This window comes from Haemaphysalis longicornis, unplaced genomic scaffold, assembly GCF_048455015.1.
Source record: "Haemaphysalis longicornis isolate Haplotype H1 unplaced genomic scaffold, Haemaphysalis longicornis Haplotype H1 scaffold_3, whole genome shotgun sequence".
NCBI lineage: Eukaryota > Metazoa > Arthropoda > Arachnida > Ixodida > Ixodidae > Haemaphysalis > Haemaphysalis longicornis.
Genome location: NW_027526335.1, coordinates 213,108,062 through 213,124,866, shown reverse-complemented (window position 1 = coordinate 213,124,866; position 16,805 = coordinate 213,108,062). Strand labels below are relative to the sequence as shown.

Below are 16,805 nucleotides of genomic sequence, written 5' to 3'. Positions count from 1 at the left end.
TGCGAGGTTAGTGTATCAACGTTTTCAACTGATATCACCTTGAATTTATTGACACTGAGACAAGTTGAAACTTGGCGAAAAAAAGTTTATTGATGCCACCCACCCTGTCATTTTTTTTACTCAATAAAACGTTTTGCCTCCTCCTCCTCCTCCTTCGCAAAAAATTCTATCGAAGGCACGCGAACAACGGTAAAAACATTCCACAATTTTTTAGCGTGAAATCTGCATGAAGTACTGCTTACCTATATATAGAACGGCCGTTTAATTGGCTAGTCATCTCTGGGATTGCCAGTGAAACTGCAACGCAAACTTGGGCACTTTCCAGTCCGGTAGCCGCACGGCGTTCGCCCACTGTTTGCGGCGTTCTCCATCGCTTGGGAACCTATAAACGGCGGCGATTGCAAACAAAGGATGAATGCACACCAATGTACAGCAATACTTGTCAGCGGAATGATGCACTAACCGGTGGAAAGTGACGCCCAATTCCTTGGGTACCGATCGCGACTTGCAGCCTGGCACCGAGCATTGCGGCATTGTTAGAGCGAGCCGCTTCGCAAACCTGCTGCGGCCACACTGAAGACGTGTAACAGTGTAACCGCGCGTTTAGGTTCGCGGTCACGCGCTGCAAAACGGCCTTCTACCTGCCTATCAGCTGATTTCCGCCGGCTCGGCGCTGGCAGATGCAGACGACAAGAGAGGCGATACAGGACGGAGGAGGCGGAGAAGGTGCACCGAGAGAGAGAGGCAAAAAGAGTCCGCCAATGGCATGGAGGGCCAATGGTCCGCCATTCGACTTACAGAAATGGCGTTTCCGGCTGCGCTGGGTGTGACGTCAGGGCCTCTCCTAAGCTTTTCTTTCCTCCATGGACGTAAATGTCTTTGTCACGTGACTTGTGACCATGACGTCACGTCCTTGTTTGGAGTGAAAATGCAATGGACGACGGTGTGCGGAGGCTATTGTTTGTTGTGTGTGGTGTTTCAAAGCAGCGCAGACTGTCGCATTTCTGTCAGCCCACAAAGCTCTGAGAACAGCAACGACAGCCGCGTTAGCCGCGTCGACACAGCGGTATGTACTGTACTGTCATGCTACGCTCCCCCTAGCCGGTCGCAACCGGCTCTCACCGAGGCGTGCCGGGGGGTGCTCTCGCGCGTTTTCTGAAACACGTGCGCATGCTTCGCGCGGGAACCAAGGAAACGATGCACGCAAATGAATGTTTTTTCATCCGAAGCGAGAAGCTGAAACTGTGTTTGCACCGTAAGTCGTCGCACTCGTGTGCCAGTACGTACAAGAGGACTGTGATTTGGGCGAGTTGGTGAAAGTTCATGATTGACAATCCAGCGCGCGAAAACACGGCACAAAAAGAACGAGAGTTAGACAGGACAGCGCTGCACTCACAACTGATTGTGAGTGGAGTTGTGAGTGCAGCGCTGTCCTGTCTAACTCTCGTTCTTTTTGTGCCGTGTTTTCGCGCGCTGGATTGTCAATCATGCCAGTACGTAGTTTGCGTGATAAGCTTTCGATAAGCTTTCGGGATGTCTATCTGCCCAGACGCAACTAGCTGGCTTGCACTGGTACACCGAAGAAGTAACCACGTGGAACTATTTTTGTAATAATTTTTATTCGTGCTCAGGACGGGTGGAGGAGCCAGGCGGGCAGTGGCGCAAAAAGAAGCTGTTGCCATGGGCGTCGGCAGGATTTTGTGTTGAGCGCCTGTCAATTTTTGCCACCGTCCTCGTCTTTTTGCGCTAGCCTAAGCCTTCCATTCTGTATGTACCAACTAGCCCAACAGCACGTTCTGTTGAGGTGTTGAGGGGGCCTAACCCATCAAGTGCCCCTTTTGCACCTCCCTACCAACGCCCATGGCGCACTACGTAATACACTGCCGCCGCACCCTCCGTCGGTCGTTTCTGGGCTGATTCTGGCATCATGCCATTATTTTTTCTGATACGAAATGTTATGTAGAAGCGTGCTTGCTGCTGCATTCAGTAGTAGTAGTGGTACCACTTCATTTTAACATTACCGACTGTGGAGTGAAGCCATTCTTATACACGTGCACGAAAAATGACGTGAAGTGCCTTAGGTTTCAATGCCATTAACTCGCTGCTACACAAGAAACTGTAATGCCATTTTATCAAATACCATTATTGGTTTAAGGCCTTCACGTTAAACATCGCCTCCTGTATTTTACAATTCCAACGCACCGCCCTCTTCCCAATGCGAGCGAGTGGCCTGCAGTGCCCACAATGGGGCCCCGAGCTAAAGTAACCGTAACGTGAATTCGAGAGCGGCTTACCGTTGTCAGGTGGTGGGGGGGTTGGCACATGAGTGCCGTGCCCTAGAGCTACAAGACCCATCCACCGATCATCACATCATTCAACTATGCCACTCATGGTAAGCCCCACGCCCCGAACCTCGAGCGCTGGGGGAGTATTTTTTTTTTTTTTCCGAGTGGCGGCCCTTCTCCCTGGGCGGAGGGAGGCGACTGTCTGCCATATCATCATGCCTGTGAGATTAGAGAACCATTACTGACACAATACTTACGAGGCGAGATTTCTCTGAAGAGAAGCATTAGTAGGTCACTGAAATGTTCCTCCAGGGGTTCACCTGGTGTTCCCCCAGGTGAACACCAGGTGGAGATGAAGCCCTGGGCCCCAAGCCGCTGCTGCTCTCTTTACAGGTGGAACCAGAGCTCTTTCCGTACTTTTGCCAGTACTTCATGGAGGCCTGGCCTCCGCTTAGAGTGACTGTGCAGCGGTCCAGCCAAACTTGGTACGAACATTTTACAAGGAGCAGAACAAACTGGTTTATAGCTGGCGCAGGAGCGGGTTGAGGAACCGTACTGTTTCGTATGGAATGCCAGGGAGATCGAACATTTTTGCTAATTTTCGGAGGAGCGCCTGCGGGATTGTGCATTCCAGAAAGATGTGCAGTGTGGACTGAACAAACAGTGTCCTGCGGTGTGCAGGAACTAATCCCACAGGGGCACGACGGCGTCTGATGTAGAAAACAAGATTCTCGCGCGCCAAGAGCCATTGGAAGGATGCCCTACAGGGCTCTAGAAAGTCTGCGAGGATTGATTTCCATCTCGGAGAGATGGGATGCTGGGATTTCCACCAATACCTTCAGTGGGGTGGCAAATAAGTCCATATCGGGAACCGATTGTTGGATGCTAAACAGGGCGTTGGCTGCACCATTATAGAACAGTGAAGGCGTACCGTCGCGGACGACGACTTTGCAAACGGAACTCTGAACAAACAAACGGAGACGGGTACTGAGAAAGTACGACGCGAGACAGCTGGTTAGTGGAATGTCACAGCCCAGCGCCGCCCGCATCCACTTTACGTGCAGTGCTGTCGATTGCACTCCCACATTGGTGAGGCCGAGGCAGGCCTCGGCCCTGTCCAGTTTTCTGCGCCAGCAGCTTCACACAAACAATAAACCTCTGGAAAACTACGATGCACCACACATCGGTCACGTTTTGAAGGCAACACGGTGCTTCGTACCTTACTGCACATTTTGGGGCAACATTTGGTTCTGATACGTACGTATTTGATATGAAAACATTGCGCTCTGCGCAAGCGCTGACCAGCATTCGCGTTGCTGCCACGAATAGTCATTGGACTTTGAAGACTGTGAATTACTGCAGAAGATACAAGCAAGGTGACACAGGCTTGGAGCTCATATGAAACACCTCATATGAAACGAAAACACAGCGCAGCACCACACCACTCGTGAGCGACTCCACACAACGCCGACGCTCGTACATTCTTGCTTGCCTCGGCACCACGTGAAGCCGGAATATCTGAAACAGGCCAACGGAACAAACTCGGAACAGACGTACCACGGAACAGACAAGCCCGTACTAGAGTGAACTCTACCCGTACCAGTACGGGGCCAAAATTCGCTCGTCGATCGAATTCGGCCTCTTCTCCATGCCGCTCGTCCGTAGGTCATCCGTAAAACCTGTTGTAAATCTATAAAAAGTGCTTTGTTTACACAACTTCTTCTACTCGAGTTTCGCAGAGAAAAATATAATGCAAACATCTACAAAGCATGTGTATGATGTCACGGTGACTAGGTGATGTCATATTAAAAGTCAATAAACTCAGGCTAAAAATAAATCTTGATATTGTAATATTAATTTGTTGCTGCCAAAAATATATGCAATACTATTAAAATATTTGCTGTGAGCAGGTCCATGGCTGAGGGTTAGATAAAGTGTTTAATACTTGTTGAAGCAAGTTACACGTCTTCTCTCATCCGTCTTCTCTCATCGGAGCCATTGTGATCCCCGGCCACAGGAGCTGCTCAATTTAAAGGGTAGGGGGGGAGAAGGGGGAGGCCTTGGCGTACGTGCCTCGAGGCTCGTTCGCATGGCGCGAAGCAGTTCGAGTATCCGTGAACATGAGACCGCAATTGCATTACGCGCACATGGAGTGGCAGGCACGAGTTCTCGCATCACTACACCGACACATACACTTCACACCTGTCTGGCCTACGTGACTCGATGCACGTAGTGATGACAGCGAGTGTTCTGAGGCACAGAAATATGTGACTGCGTTGTATCACACACATGGAGTGGCAGTCACGAGTTCGCACATCACTGTACACGGAGATGGAGGCGCGACTTCTCACATCGCAGTGTAATGCAATTACGCAATTTTTTTGTTGACGTACGTCACTTCTGTGGGGCGCAGGATCCAGTTCGGGGGGAATCGGCTTGGGAGCCCCGGGTTGCAGCAGACGCAGCCTTTGTAAAAACAGGCATCCGTACACGTCTGCATATGGTGGCCATACACCAGAACGCATGAGCGATTCATACAGCAGAATGGAAGTTTTTTTAACTCTCACAGAAGCAGGTCAGTCCCACCACCTGCACTTACGGGGGGTACCAGCCATCTGGCCAAATTAATTTCAAAAAATTAATTCACAAACTGCCTCCCACCCTCCCCGCTCCTTTCTTGCAGCCTGGGTTACGGCTTGTTTGTCAGATTGGGGCGAATAGCTGACACTCTCCTCCTACTTCTAATGGTCCCCATGGCAGTGCCCTTGGTCTTTCCTTTAAATTTTCTGTAATGAATTATTTCCATTGTAAATCAGCCCAGCCAGATTTCGCTGTATACAGGCAATTTCACTATTTCTCATAATATCACATCCTGGAGTCACGAATGGGCTACGGGGTTAAAACCGGATGACCCAGTCTCCCTTCATATCGTCGACAAAAAGAATCCACTCACGTTTTTTTACCCTTTTTCAGGAAAACTTGCCCGAAGCTCAGAAATGTACTCGTCTAGCTATGGCATAAACTAGCAACTTGAGCTGAAGTCACACATAAAAACCAATGATTTCTCATCTTGTGAAGTTGGTTTTATAAAGCACAAACTCACCGATACTGTAGCAAAAGTTAGATGACTTTTGTACCCTACTTTAATTTGATAGAAACTTCAGTATGCCGCACAGTCTCGGACCCCTATAAAGGAAATAATATCGAATTGCTTGAGAAGGCTCTAAGAAAGGCTGTTGACTTTATTTATTCTAAATATAATTGCACACATTCTCTTTGCGAGATCATCTAAGCTTATGGGATTCAAGTACTAGCCAAGGAGAAAGTTTTTGCATCTTACATTTCTTCACTGTTCAGAATTCTAACTGTAGTCGCATGATATGGTCGCACGGATTCTGTCAATGAGCTCATGCAAACTGGTGTGATAGAAGCACCAGAGAAAAAAGAAGTCTTAATGCCATAAATTTTTTGCTGTTATGCTACAAACTTGGTCTATATACAAGACGACATACTTCAAAATATTATTCATCATTACAATTTCCATTCTTTCACCCATTCTACACACCACTTAAAATTTTTTTTCCCCACATGTATATCGACTGGAAAAATACACCTGAACATATGTCATGATTAATTTGAATAAATAGAAGCAAAATGTTTAGTTTATTATAACCTTTTGTTCTTTCGGAACGTTTCGGAACGAAAGACTGTTTGTCAACTCCTGCGGCCGCGTAGGCCGTGCAGCACTCTTCAGCTACCCCAACCACAAGGATCAGGGCGCCCAGGGGACACCACGTGGAGGCGAGTGCTGCTGGCGGTTCGCTATACAAAGTCAAACCACCTGTACATGTGGCAGCGCTTTCTCATTGCTGCCACATGTAGTATCCTGAACTGCTGGTATCTATGATCTTGTTCACACCTCTATGCCCCTCCTTCTTGGGCCTCTGCAGTTTGCAGCATGCACTTCAATAAAAATTTAAAAAATTAGTGACAAGGGCAGCTCGAGGTGATGAAGAAAAACTGGCCTCACACTAATTGTAGAAGACTCTCTGCAGAACACAACGTGTATACCCCACACAAAATGAAACTCACCGATCAAATTTTATTTCAAAACAAGACAGCTATGTACAAAAACAGATAGGCCCCACAGATTTATAGATACATGAATTAATAAGCCTTAGCTATAAACAAAGCTGACTACGTTTTGTTAAGAGCAGTGATGCCTCAATGAGTTACCAATGTCTAGTTCATTTCTGTAATTTTCACTTTTAACGCTGTCTTCTGTTTTGAAATGAAGCCTCTGTTGGCCAAAGTTAGGCAAGTAAAAACACAACAAAAAGAGTTAGTTTGTTTAATGCTACCAAATGCAACAAGTATTACAGACTTGAAACACACAAGGTTAAAGGCTTCATGCAACAATAATTTAAGTTTATGCAGACTACAAAAAAAAAATGATCGACACAATGACGCTAAACTGCAGCACGGTTTATTGACATTTCATCAATGGGCACACAACTCGTAATAATCAAGTTGTCCCATGCATGTTGAACCCTTTCATTTTGCACCATTCATATTTTTCTTCTTCTGGGTTCCTTAAATATAAATTGATATTTGAGCATCATCACATAAACTATGTTCTTGCGATCAGTAAAAATTCTATGCACTCAACACCAACGCAATGGCTTAGAAAAGTGGACAGTCAGATTAAACCAAGTTGAACGCTGCACTTCTTCTGTTTTTGTGGGGTGCAAAAACTTTGACACCTGCTTACAATAGCATGTACCCAATTAAAAAACGTACAGATCATATGCCAAATTTTTGTAGCTCACAATGTCCTTGTTTTATCTCGTTGGTTTATTAGCTTCTAGTTAATCCTATTCCAGAATTTTCCTTGGTCACAAGAGGGCAAGAAGAACTGGTATGTTGTTCTGACTGCCTGTCTCCCTTAAGAATCGTGAGGCACCATGGTCAACAGAAGCTGAATGACTTGCCCGATGTGCTGGTTTGTGCATAACATGCATGGGCAAAACACAAGTCATCTTCAAACGAGTGGACGTAGTGCAAAAAACCTGGTAGGGTTCTTCAATAACCCCAGCAACGAAATCATTTGCAATAATATCTTGTATATTTCCTCTGCAAAGTAACAAATTCCCTACCTTTTTGATAGCTGCGATTTGCCGCATGTTCCCATGAGTCTCACACTATATCCACACACCACTACAGGTACACACCACATCCTGGACCAGGACTAATTTTTCTTCAGCTGCGAAGTTTCAGAGAGAGCTGTACAGCTTTCCTTTGTAGCCATACAGCTGCATTGAGGTGTATGTTTTTTTGTAGTAGCGAATATGTGTAGATCCTTTCGGTCGCTGTCGTCGTTCAATAAACACCACTACTCGTTCGAGTGCAAAGGAAAACAACAGGATTTCTTTATACAGAAGCACAGAAGGTTACAGCGTTCCGTCTTACATGCTTTCAACGAACCCACTGGCCCCCCCCGCTCCCCTTCGCCGCAGTCCCTTCTTTCAAGGGAGAGGGGGCCACGTTCCCCGGTGAAACAAGAACCTTATGTGGCGCGCGCGCGGACCCCGCCGGTGGTCCCAGTTGACAGCCCCCGGTGGCGGCGGCGCGCGCTTTGCTTCGTCCCTTCTCCCGCTTCTGCGGGGTTTCTTTCTTCTTCACGTTCTCAGACTGAATCTGTCGCAACAGATGTCACTTTCCTTCGTAGTCACTCGCCTCACTGCCTGTACCGAGACTCCTTTCTTAAATCAATTTGAGTCATTACTTGCAATCCACCCTATGTGGTGTGTATCGTGTCCTCGCCTAACAAGGCAGACACATTCAACATAGATGATTCATCTAAGCTGCAAACATTTACTATTGGGTTAGGTATATAGGTTGCTCTAATGTTTTTAGTGGAACTTCTCTCATGTTGAAGGAAGTATACGAGAGCATCTTCACACGAAGTCGTTTCATAAACGAGGCACGAAACCTTGGGGTGCGTCCGAACCAGCAAGGCGCACCGGGCAAAGCACTGCTGATGCCGACACAAGCTCTTTCCTGGTGAGGGCTATGGGTCACAAACACTATTAAGGATTCAAGCAGCGTACACGACAACTGCAAACAGACAACACCTGTCGCATCCTGGTGCCGTGTTGCTGCTACAAGCCGGCTGCCCGCCCCTTGAATTCTTGGGGACACTAGAACGCAATGCGAGAGGTATGGGGACATTAGAGAAATCTTTGCTCTCGCTGCAGAATTGAAAAAATTTCCTGCAAGACATCGCAATGCCTGTCCTCTGGAATTTTCGCAAACACAATGTCTGGGGCACACAGCGCTTGCAAAACGGGTGATCGAAGGTCGTCGATGTGCTTCTGCTTTCACCGCATGAGAGACTGCTCGGCAACATGCTTAGTGCACATGACCATGAGGACTTGCGCCTGGTGCGCCTGGTCAGCATACAAACGCCGCCTTTTTTGCGGCTGGCAAGGTGAGACGCTTGCAGGAGCCTGTTGTCTCTGGGACGTTCCTGGAATGGGTGAGGCTTGCACAGAACAGCCAGCTGGAACCTGCTGTAAAAGGCAATTCAAATAATGGACAGTTATAGCTTCCTGTGCTGGGCCATATAACATTTGCTGGTTGGAATGCATTAGCATGGTGACATAAAGCACGATTTTAACTTCCAGAATGTGGCCTCTATGCTGAACTTCATTCCGTCTCTTTTGCCTTATCACAACCAATGGTTAACGCGATTGGAAGTTACTACATACACTTTATGGAACTTGGGACTGCAGGTTGTCGTCATCGTCAGTGACATCTCTGGTCCCAGGTTCGCCAGCACTGTTCACCACGTCACAATCCTGATCCTCAGTGAACGTCGTCGATACCAGGTCTGACCCCTCGTCGACTGGGTCCCAGTGGCCCGTGAAGTCGGCGCCCTCCAGTTTTTGAGACCCGCCTTGTAAATACGCGGCATCAAGAATGACACGTGCGTGATAGCAGATAAGGGGAGGGTGGTGGTGGTGGTAGGGGGGGGGGGGGGGGTTGGGGTTGGGGGAGGCAAAAAGGATGCGCTGTTCTAGTTGCATCACATCAAGGTTGGTCAGGATGTGGCAGATGCGTGAGTGTACGTACCTTCAGCCACGCTTAGTGCCGTCTCCATTGCAACAGCAGCCTCAGTTTGCCCGGCAGCTCGCCCCTCGTCGTAGGCTTTTCTCCTTGACATAAGAAAGAGAGCAAGTTTTTCAGAAAGGAACAGCACCAACGTAGTCTGAATGTGTTCACAGTTGTAATCGGCTCCAGAAGGGGATTGAGCCAACTCCTGGTCTTGGCACGTTTAAAGAAGTTATGGCTCAAAAATAAAAAAAGAACTTACTGCAGTGGTCTAAAGTACGAGGCTTAATGTGGCTGAGTCATTTAGCCAGAAAATACGACCCGTCTGGCAAGTTTAATCTGCTGAATTCCCAATTTGCCTTTTTTTTCTTCTTGAAATTTGTTGCTGACACATTACTACCACTAGAGTTTTGCTGCTCTTGTAAGGACGAGTAGATGTTTTTTTTTTCTTGTAATTTTACTCACAATGTCGATTGCATCGTACATGGAAGCACTTGCAAGTGCAGTTTGAGTGCCACGCAAAGGTAACGATTGCTCCTCCATAACTTATGAGAATGATAAATGTAATGATTATTTTATGCAGGATGTTTCAAATGGCACTGTGCAGTTAGGTAAAAGTATTGTTTGAGTCAAGATTCATAGAAAAAGTCAGGGCTGACCTCTTTGCAAAAACTATTTATTTAGGACGCTAAAAAAACAAACGCGCCTCTATAGCACAAAATAAAAAATAACCATCATCTTCACCAATTGGTTTGCCCCCAACTTGAAAACACTTCCGAAGCTTCTGCTTGTAATGAGTGAATAACTAAAGCTGCGCCTATTATTCATGAACAGTAGAAGGGGACTGCCTGAGGCCAAAGTACTGTTTTCTGCACCCAATATTATGAGTACTGGAGGGCTGAGGCAACTGATGTTATGAGGAAGTGCCTTGTGCTGGACTTGGCTAATGGCGCAGTTGGAGGTCCTCTATGACATGCGGCACGTGTGGGTAGCTATAAATAATGCACAAGAAACTTCATCCTAGGGTGTCTCGCGGGTTAGCGGTGATGTGGGGCTTTGGAAATCCCATAATGATGACGTATGCCCACGGGTCCTTCTTCTGTGACGCTGGAGCACTGCTTGTTTTGGTTTCTTCACGGATCACCCTTGCATATTGGTCGCGAATGGTCTGCCACTTTTTCATGCACTCATCAGCTTGCAATGACAATTGTGAGCTGTGGAAGGAAAAATATTGTTACGTGGCAATATCACGTAACAATATCAGTTCAATGCACTGGAAAATGCTGCAAGCAAGTTTTTTTCCAGCCTGTCATGCCTCAGAACCACTAGGTGGTCTCGGTAGGCCTAATTACATAGGCCTAATAACCACACAAAGACCACGAGGAAAAGCGTGCTCTGGATATCAGAAATTCACCGAACGGTTGTTGAGATGTATAATCACGCATTCTGTTGCCTATTTGTATCACAAGAACTGGGCAGTACGCCGCAGCTAGGGAATGTTGATGCTTGTAAAAATTATGTTTATCTTTATTATTTCGGGCATTGTGACCACCATGGTCGTAGTTTCTTATTTCACCACGCAGGAATGAAGCAAATGCTGGTAAAAATTATGTTTATCTTTATTATTTCAGGCATTGCGACCACCATGGTCGTAGTTTCTTATTTCACCACGCAGGAATGCCATAAATGAAGTGCAAAAAAAAAAAAAAAAAAAAAAAAACGTATTGAGCACACAGGCCTCGGTACCGGAACACGTGAGCGTGTATTGTGGCTGCCGCTTGCAGTTGTGCTTTCACCACACGTCTGTTGCATTTCAAGTGCTAAACAACGGTTAAACACTACATCAGCATCGCAGCAGGTGCGCCAAAAGAGCGTGCCTCGACACAGCAGTAGCATTGTCACTGCGGCTGTCGTGCGGGCGCTCATAACTCGACAGCAGCAAAACTGAGTAGCAGCGTGCAGTGGAGCGCGTCACTCACCTGCATAACCAAGAAGTTGGCTCAGTTCCTCCCACGCTGCGTTACACTTGTTCGTGCTCTGGTAGTCTTTGTCCTTCTTGTCATACAAGAAAGGCAATGTCTCCACGGTGATTATTAGACTTTCCATCTTGTCAGCCAGCCAGTGCTCGGATTTGTTGTGAGACGTCGACGCGGGGGCTTTCGTGGATAAAGAAGGCATGGTTTTCCAGTCCGTAGAGCAGGGAAGCAAGAATTCCGGCGAGGCTTGACAGCCATATATATACGTGCATGGGATACGGCGGTGCTCGTGTTGCAGACAACGAATTGGCGCCATTGACGACAAGCTTCGCCGAAGGAGTTGCTCAACGGCAAGCTTCGCCAAACTATGGCGTTGTGTGACGGTGTGCTTTCACTCGCATAGCAATAACGTTTTCGTTATTTGAACATACCTGATGTGCTCATGAGATAACCAACACCCACAAAAATAAATGCACCAAGACAATTTCTTGACACCAGGGAAGATAGCCTATTTCCCGATAGAACGTAAAACAGCACCGGAACAGATCTACAGGCAAAAGTGAATGCCTTCATGCTGAGTACGATGCACACACGTTAATTTGAACAAGCAAGGTTAATCTGGGAGAAATGGTTCAACTCGCGCGTGCTTGAACAGCAAGAACGGATCTGCATCAGATGGTTGCAGAACTTTTTAAAGGCCAATTTTCTCGCAGTTTTGAATGAACATAATATGTCCACAGTTGAAAAAATAACTAAGAGGATTAAAATTCTCAAAATATACCAATAAGGCCAGCTCATTCGGCACCTGAAACTGTGCGGAAATTTGTTTCATTGAACGCGCAGTGCACACAAAATTGTACAAAAAATGGATCTCGCACTGAGGAAGAGAAACAGCAGCGCAAAAGGAGGGTAGGGCGCTGCTGCAAGTGCAGTACGAGCCGCCTCGAGAGTTCAAAGCACCGATGGGGGCTCTTGGCAATGGTGAGCGAGCGGAACGAGCTTCGCAGGATGGGCCGGTCAAGTGGTGACGCGAGCGGTCGCAAATTTCCACATATTTCAGCAGCAGGTCAACAGGAAGCTCCACGAAGCTTTCGCCTTCAGATTCTTACAAAATTCTAGGCATCGTCGGTCTGTTGCGGCTGTGGCTGCACATGAGCAAAAAAACTGAATTTTCGGGGAAGCACGTGGAGGCGCGTGCACCACTTCGTCCGAATGCCAGTGAAATGGATGTACTGAGCCCATCTGGTGTCCGTCATGCGGCCAAGTCTCCCCTCGTAAGCGATTTCGCTTTGGGCCTTGCGGGCCTCGAACAAGGACCAGCCTATGTCGCCTTGAATGGCAACTTTTGCCACGAGGCCGTGGCAACCCAACGCCACACGTCCCACTTCGCTCTGACAGTGCTCCAGCCATACTCTAGCTGAGCGTGGCAAGCAGACGACGGCATTGCAAATGTTAAGCACGGTACATGCACGGCTTTTTAGAGCTCGCGTACCATCATGTACCGGCTACATCCCCATAACGATCACTTGCGTAAGATGCGGCATGCTCGCTGCACTGACTGTTGTAGATGCGCTGCATGTTCCAAGTACTGATCCTGTCCCGTGCTGGGAGTAACGGCGAGGTATCGATGCGTTACCTCTTGCGGCACTATGTCGCCACTGGAAGCGTGATGCGTGCGTCATCGTCAGGGCCAGAGAAACGGAAAACAGCTGACTACTTCGCATTGCAGCAGAGGCCTAGTTCACCGAGCTGAGTCGCCGGCACAGTGACAAGCCCCTGTAGGGAAGTGACGTCCTCAGCCAGGAGAACCATGTCGTCGGCAAACACCAATCCTGGCAGTGTCCACGTCTCTGGCAATCCTGCCGCAGTGAAACATAACGTGAAGCCTAGTCCTGAAGTGAGAAAAGTGTGTTCTATCTTTGTGGCATACAGCATAAACAGGATTGGGGTAGATGGCATCCCTGCTTTGGACCCCTGCGCACAGGCACAGAGTCTGTTACCCTTCCCCCAAAGGAGGCCACAATGGTGTTGTTTCTGTATAGTCTGCGGAGCAGTTGAATCCATACAGGGGGCATGTCGATCTTGGCCATGTGTCGCAGCAGCCCATCATGTGGTACATTGTTGTAGGCTTTCGACATAACCCCCTCCGCGAGCCCCCATTGGTGGGCTCGGAGAAAAGCTTCCGCTTGGACTTCCTCCTCTCTTTCTTTTTTGGGGTGCTGAGGCGCACCGTCACCTGCTTGCATGGTTCCGTGTTTTGCTTCACAGGGGCGAGAGATGGTGCTGCTGTCTCGTCGGCGGCTGCTGTGGCCTCGTCTGCCACCGCGACCTCTGCAGGCACCTGCTCGGCTTGTTTTGGCTGCTGCTCAGGTTCGGCAGCGGCCGGCGCAGCAGGTTCATCGCTCTTGCGCCTCGAGGCTATTGACCTCCTCGCTGCCGTTGGTCGGCTCGCTTGCGACTGCGGGTTTGCAGGCAGAGTGCACCTCATCCTTCCGCGGTGTGCTGACGGCTGTCCGTCCCAAAACCGTGGCCGCGAAAAACTACACGTCATTGGCAGCAGCGTGGTCTCCCTGGCACAGCATGCACGGTGCCTCGCATGTCTCGTGCCCGTACTGTTCGCACCGCAAGCACTTAGGCGTGGTACATGCGGCTGCATAGTGGCCCGTGGCACCGCAGCGGACACACTGATGTACGACCCTGTCGTACTTGTAGCAGGCCACGTACCTGTCCAGCACCTTTATGAGGTTCGGGACGGGCCGGGCCATGTCCATTCGGACGCACCTAGTTCCCGAGAGGAAGTCGACGAAGTCCGGAATGGTCTCTCACTGCATGCCATGAACCTGGCCGTACTCGCTCAGTACCCTCCGCAACTCGTCATCTGGCTCCTCCAAAGGGTACTGGAAGATTCTCACTACTTTCACCTTCGACCCACGATACTCGAACTTGACCTTCTCATCTCGCACTTCAATGACGGGATCAGCTAAGAACCGCTCAACCGCCACCTTGGTCTTAAAGACCACCCCAAAGCGACCACCTGAAAAATCCTGTACTCCGCTCAATTCAGCCTTCGTGAAGTGCTGAACAAGGATCTTGACCAGCTCGACGTTCGTGACTTCTCGAGGGAGCCGCGCATAGAAAGTGTACGGCCGCAGCCGTACGTTATAGCTCGCCACGGCGGCTTGCTATCGGACACGAGATGAACACTCTGTCCTAACAAGACGTGCCTGACAATCGCTAGAAAGAGGGACCCTCCTCGCCACTCACCGGCCCGACTTCGTACTTGCCGTATCCAACTATCCAAGAAGGAGGCTGAAAATAAGACAAGTTATGACATCAACCAGCGAGCGAGAGAGCGAAAAAACACAACACCAAGGTGAATGCCTTGCGGCTACATGCCGCCACTGCCACCACACGAGACGAAGAACAGAGCAGCTCTATCCAAGGGGAGAGAAGCTCGCACGACCACGCTACCACCACCGCAATTTCTGCGGCTTGTGCCTGGTTGCCAAGGTAACCGATGTTTTGAGATTGCCAAAGTAACGGCGCTCTTGCCAGCGTGAAAAAACTCAGATCCGTGGCTGAGCACGTTCTGCCAACGTTGCCGCTTTCAACCACGCGCCGCCGCAAGATTAACCGGTCACATGACTGAAGCACTGGGAAGGCTAGCGATTGGGGAGAGTGCTTGAATGGCCGGTCCGGGCTGAGCAGCTGAGGTTGGCCTGAGAAACACGTTTCTTCAGGTTAAAATTGGCGTCAACACCATAATGTGATCAAGTAACGTTGACCTAAAAGCGAGTGAACAGAGGGTGTTGAGCAAAAAAAATGTCACAATCTTTTTTGCCATATCTGTTTTTCTTTCAATTGCTTTCAGTGACTTAGTTGAGCTCTCTGCTTCAATGCTAGCTTTGTTTGCGTAATCGCCTTCCCGGCTGTCACCGCCGCCACGCTATCGTCTGCTGCTACATTTCCATGTTTATGGCGTGATCACAGAAAAAGACGGCCGTGACCATTGGTTGTAGATTCGGAAAGGAGTGGAACGTTACGCCTGAAAACAGCAAAGCGCACTGATGCCGCCTATTCACTCATATGTCAAGCTTGAACTCAATGAGCGCAGTAATGCAGTGATGTGATAGCTGCGCCACTTGCGCCTGACTGCGCTGAGAGGTAAATTCTGCTACATCTTGCTACAAGGACTTTGATTTCAAGCAATCTGCGCCAGTCTTGCGCCAAAGCTTAGTTTCACCGGGCTTCCTTGATGTGTCGTGCTCTTTACGCCATGAGCGTTGAAGAGGAGGGAATCTTGGAGTGTTTTCTGCTCGCGAAAACGCGCCGTGCACGCTGACGCTGCCGCAAAACACCCGCACGCTGCGTGCGGCGCGGCCGGCGGCGGCTTCGGCTGCGACATTGCATGATTGGCGATGTTAACTTGCATAGGTCGTCGCACAATGCTGGTGATGGCAGGTAGCTGCCGTTGTCCTGGTTAATTTGCGACGCAAAATCGCGCACCTGATTTCGCGTCGCATTTGCTTCGGCGTGCTGAGACGCCACTGACTGGCCCTTCTTCCGCCGCAGCGAATAGCCAAACTCTGTGGCCAAGGTCCATATTTCGGTGAGCAGTCGCACCTTTCCATTGTAATCTTCCTCTGTGCCGGATTTGCGAATAAAACAAGTGCAACGCATCAACGCACATCAGTGTACCAGATACAAGATGTAAATATGCGGAGCAGCAGAACCACACGGCAAATTTGAGCCCGCATATTTCAAGCTTTATCAACATGGTAAAGGGGTGTGTATTTTCAGAATCATGCTATCTGTTTGTCGTAGAAACGCGAAGCAATAATGTGGAAATAAGTACTTACTTTTTCAAGTTCGTTGTGTCTTCGTTCACGAAGTGCCGCAGCAACAGCTCCAGACGCTCGCGCAGAGCGCGCACGGTAAACTGCTTCCGTGAAGCTATTTGAAATGTGTGCGCAAATAGTTGGCCACTTCGATGGCGTTTTGAAAGGGTTCGCACTTAGTACTTCTGTAAGAAGGCGAACATCGTCGTCCGGAGAAAATCGAAGCCGCTGCGCTTTCTCCGCTCCGGAAGCTGCCATGTTGCCCTCTGAAGCGGGTCTCGCTTTCCGTGATTTCGCGAGAGCGGCACGCAAGCGCTTTAACGTACGCTCGCTATTTTGCGGAAATAGCGTACGTAGGACGAACGTACGCTAAGCGCAAAATTAACGTAGCGTACTACGCATGCGCAGTGCAGTGACGTAAGGAAATAACGCACGCTATTTCTTAACGTTGTGCTCCGTACAATATACTAAAACTCTCTATTAGGATGCTGTGCTTGTGTCGGCAGCAACTACTCATCTCGTTCTTTGCATTTCAGAATCGTGAATATTTTTGAAAGCTCAGTCTTGAGTAAATCACAGGTCGTCAGGGTGCA

At 48.8% G+C, this 16,805-nt stretch overlaps 1 protein-coding gene across 2 annotated transcripts in view; it reads left to right on the top strand.

The window, feature by feature from the left end:
* Positions 1-928: 928 nt before the first annotated feature.
* Positions 929-16,805, top strand: part of LOC144175955 (uncharacterized) — a 54,977-nt gene continuing 39,100 nt past the window's right edge. For both annotated transcript variants that reach the window (XM_077705025.1, XM_077705024.1), the window contains exon 1: positions 929-1,066. The gene's annotated coding sequence lies outside the window, so the exon portion shown is untranslated. The remainder of the gene's footprint in view (positions 1,067-16,805) is intronic.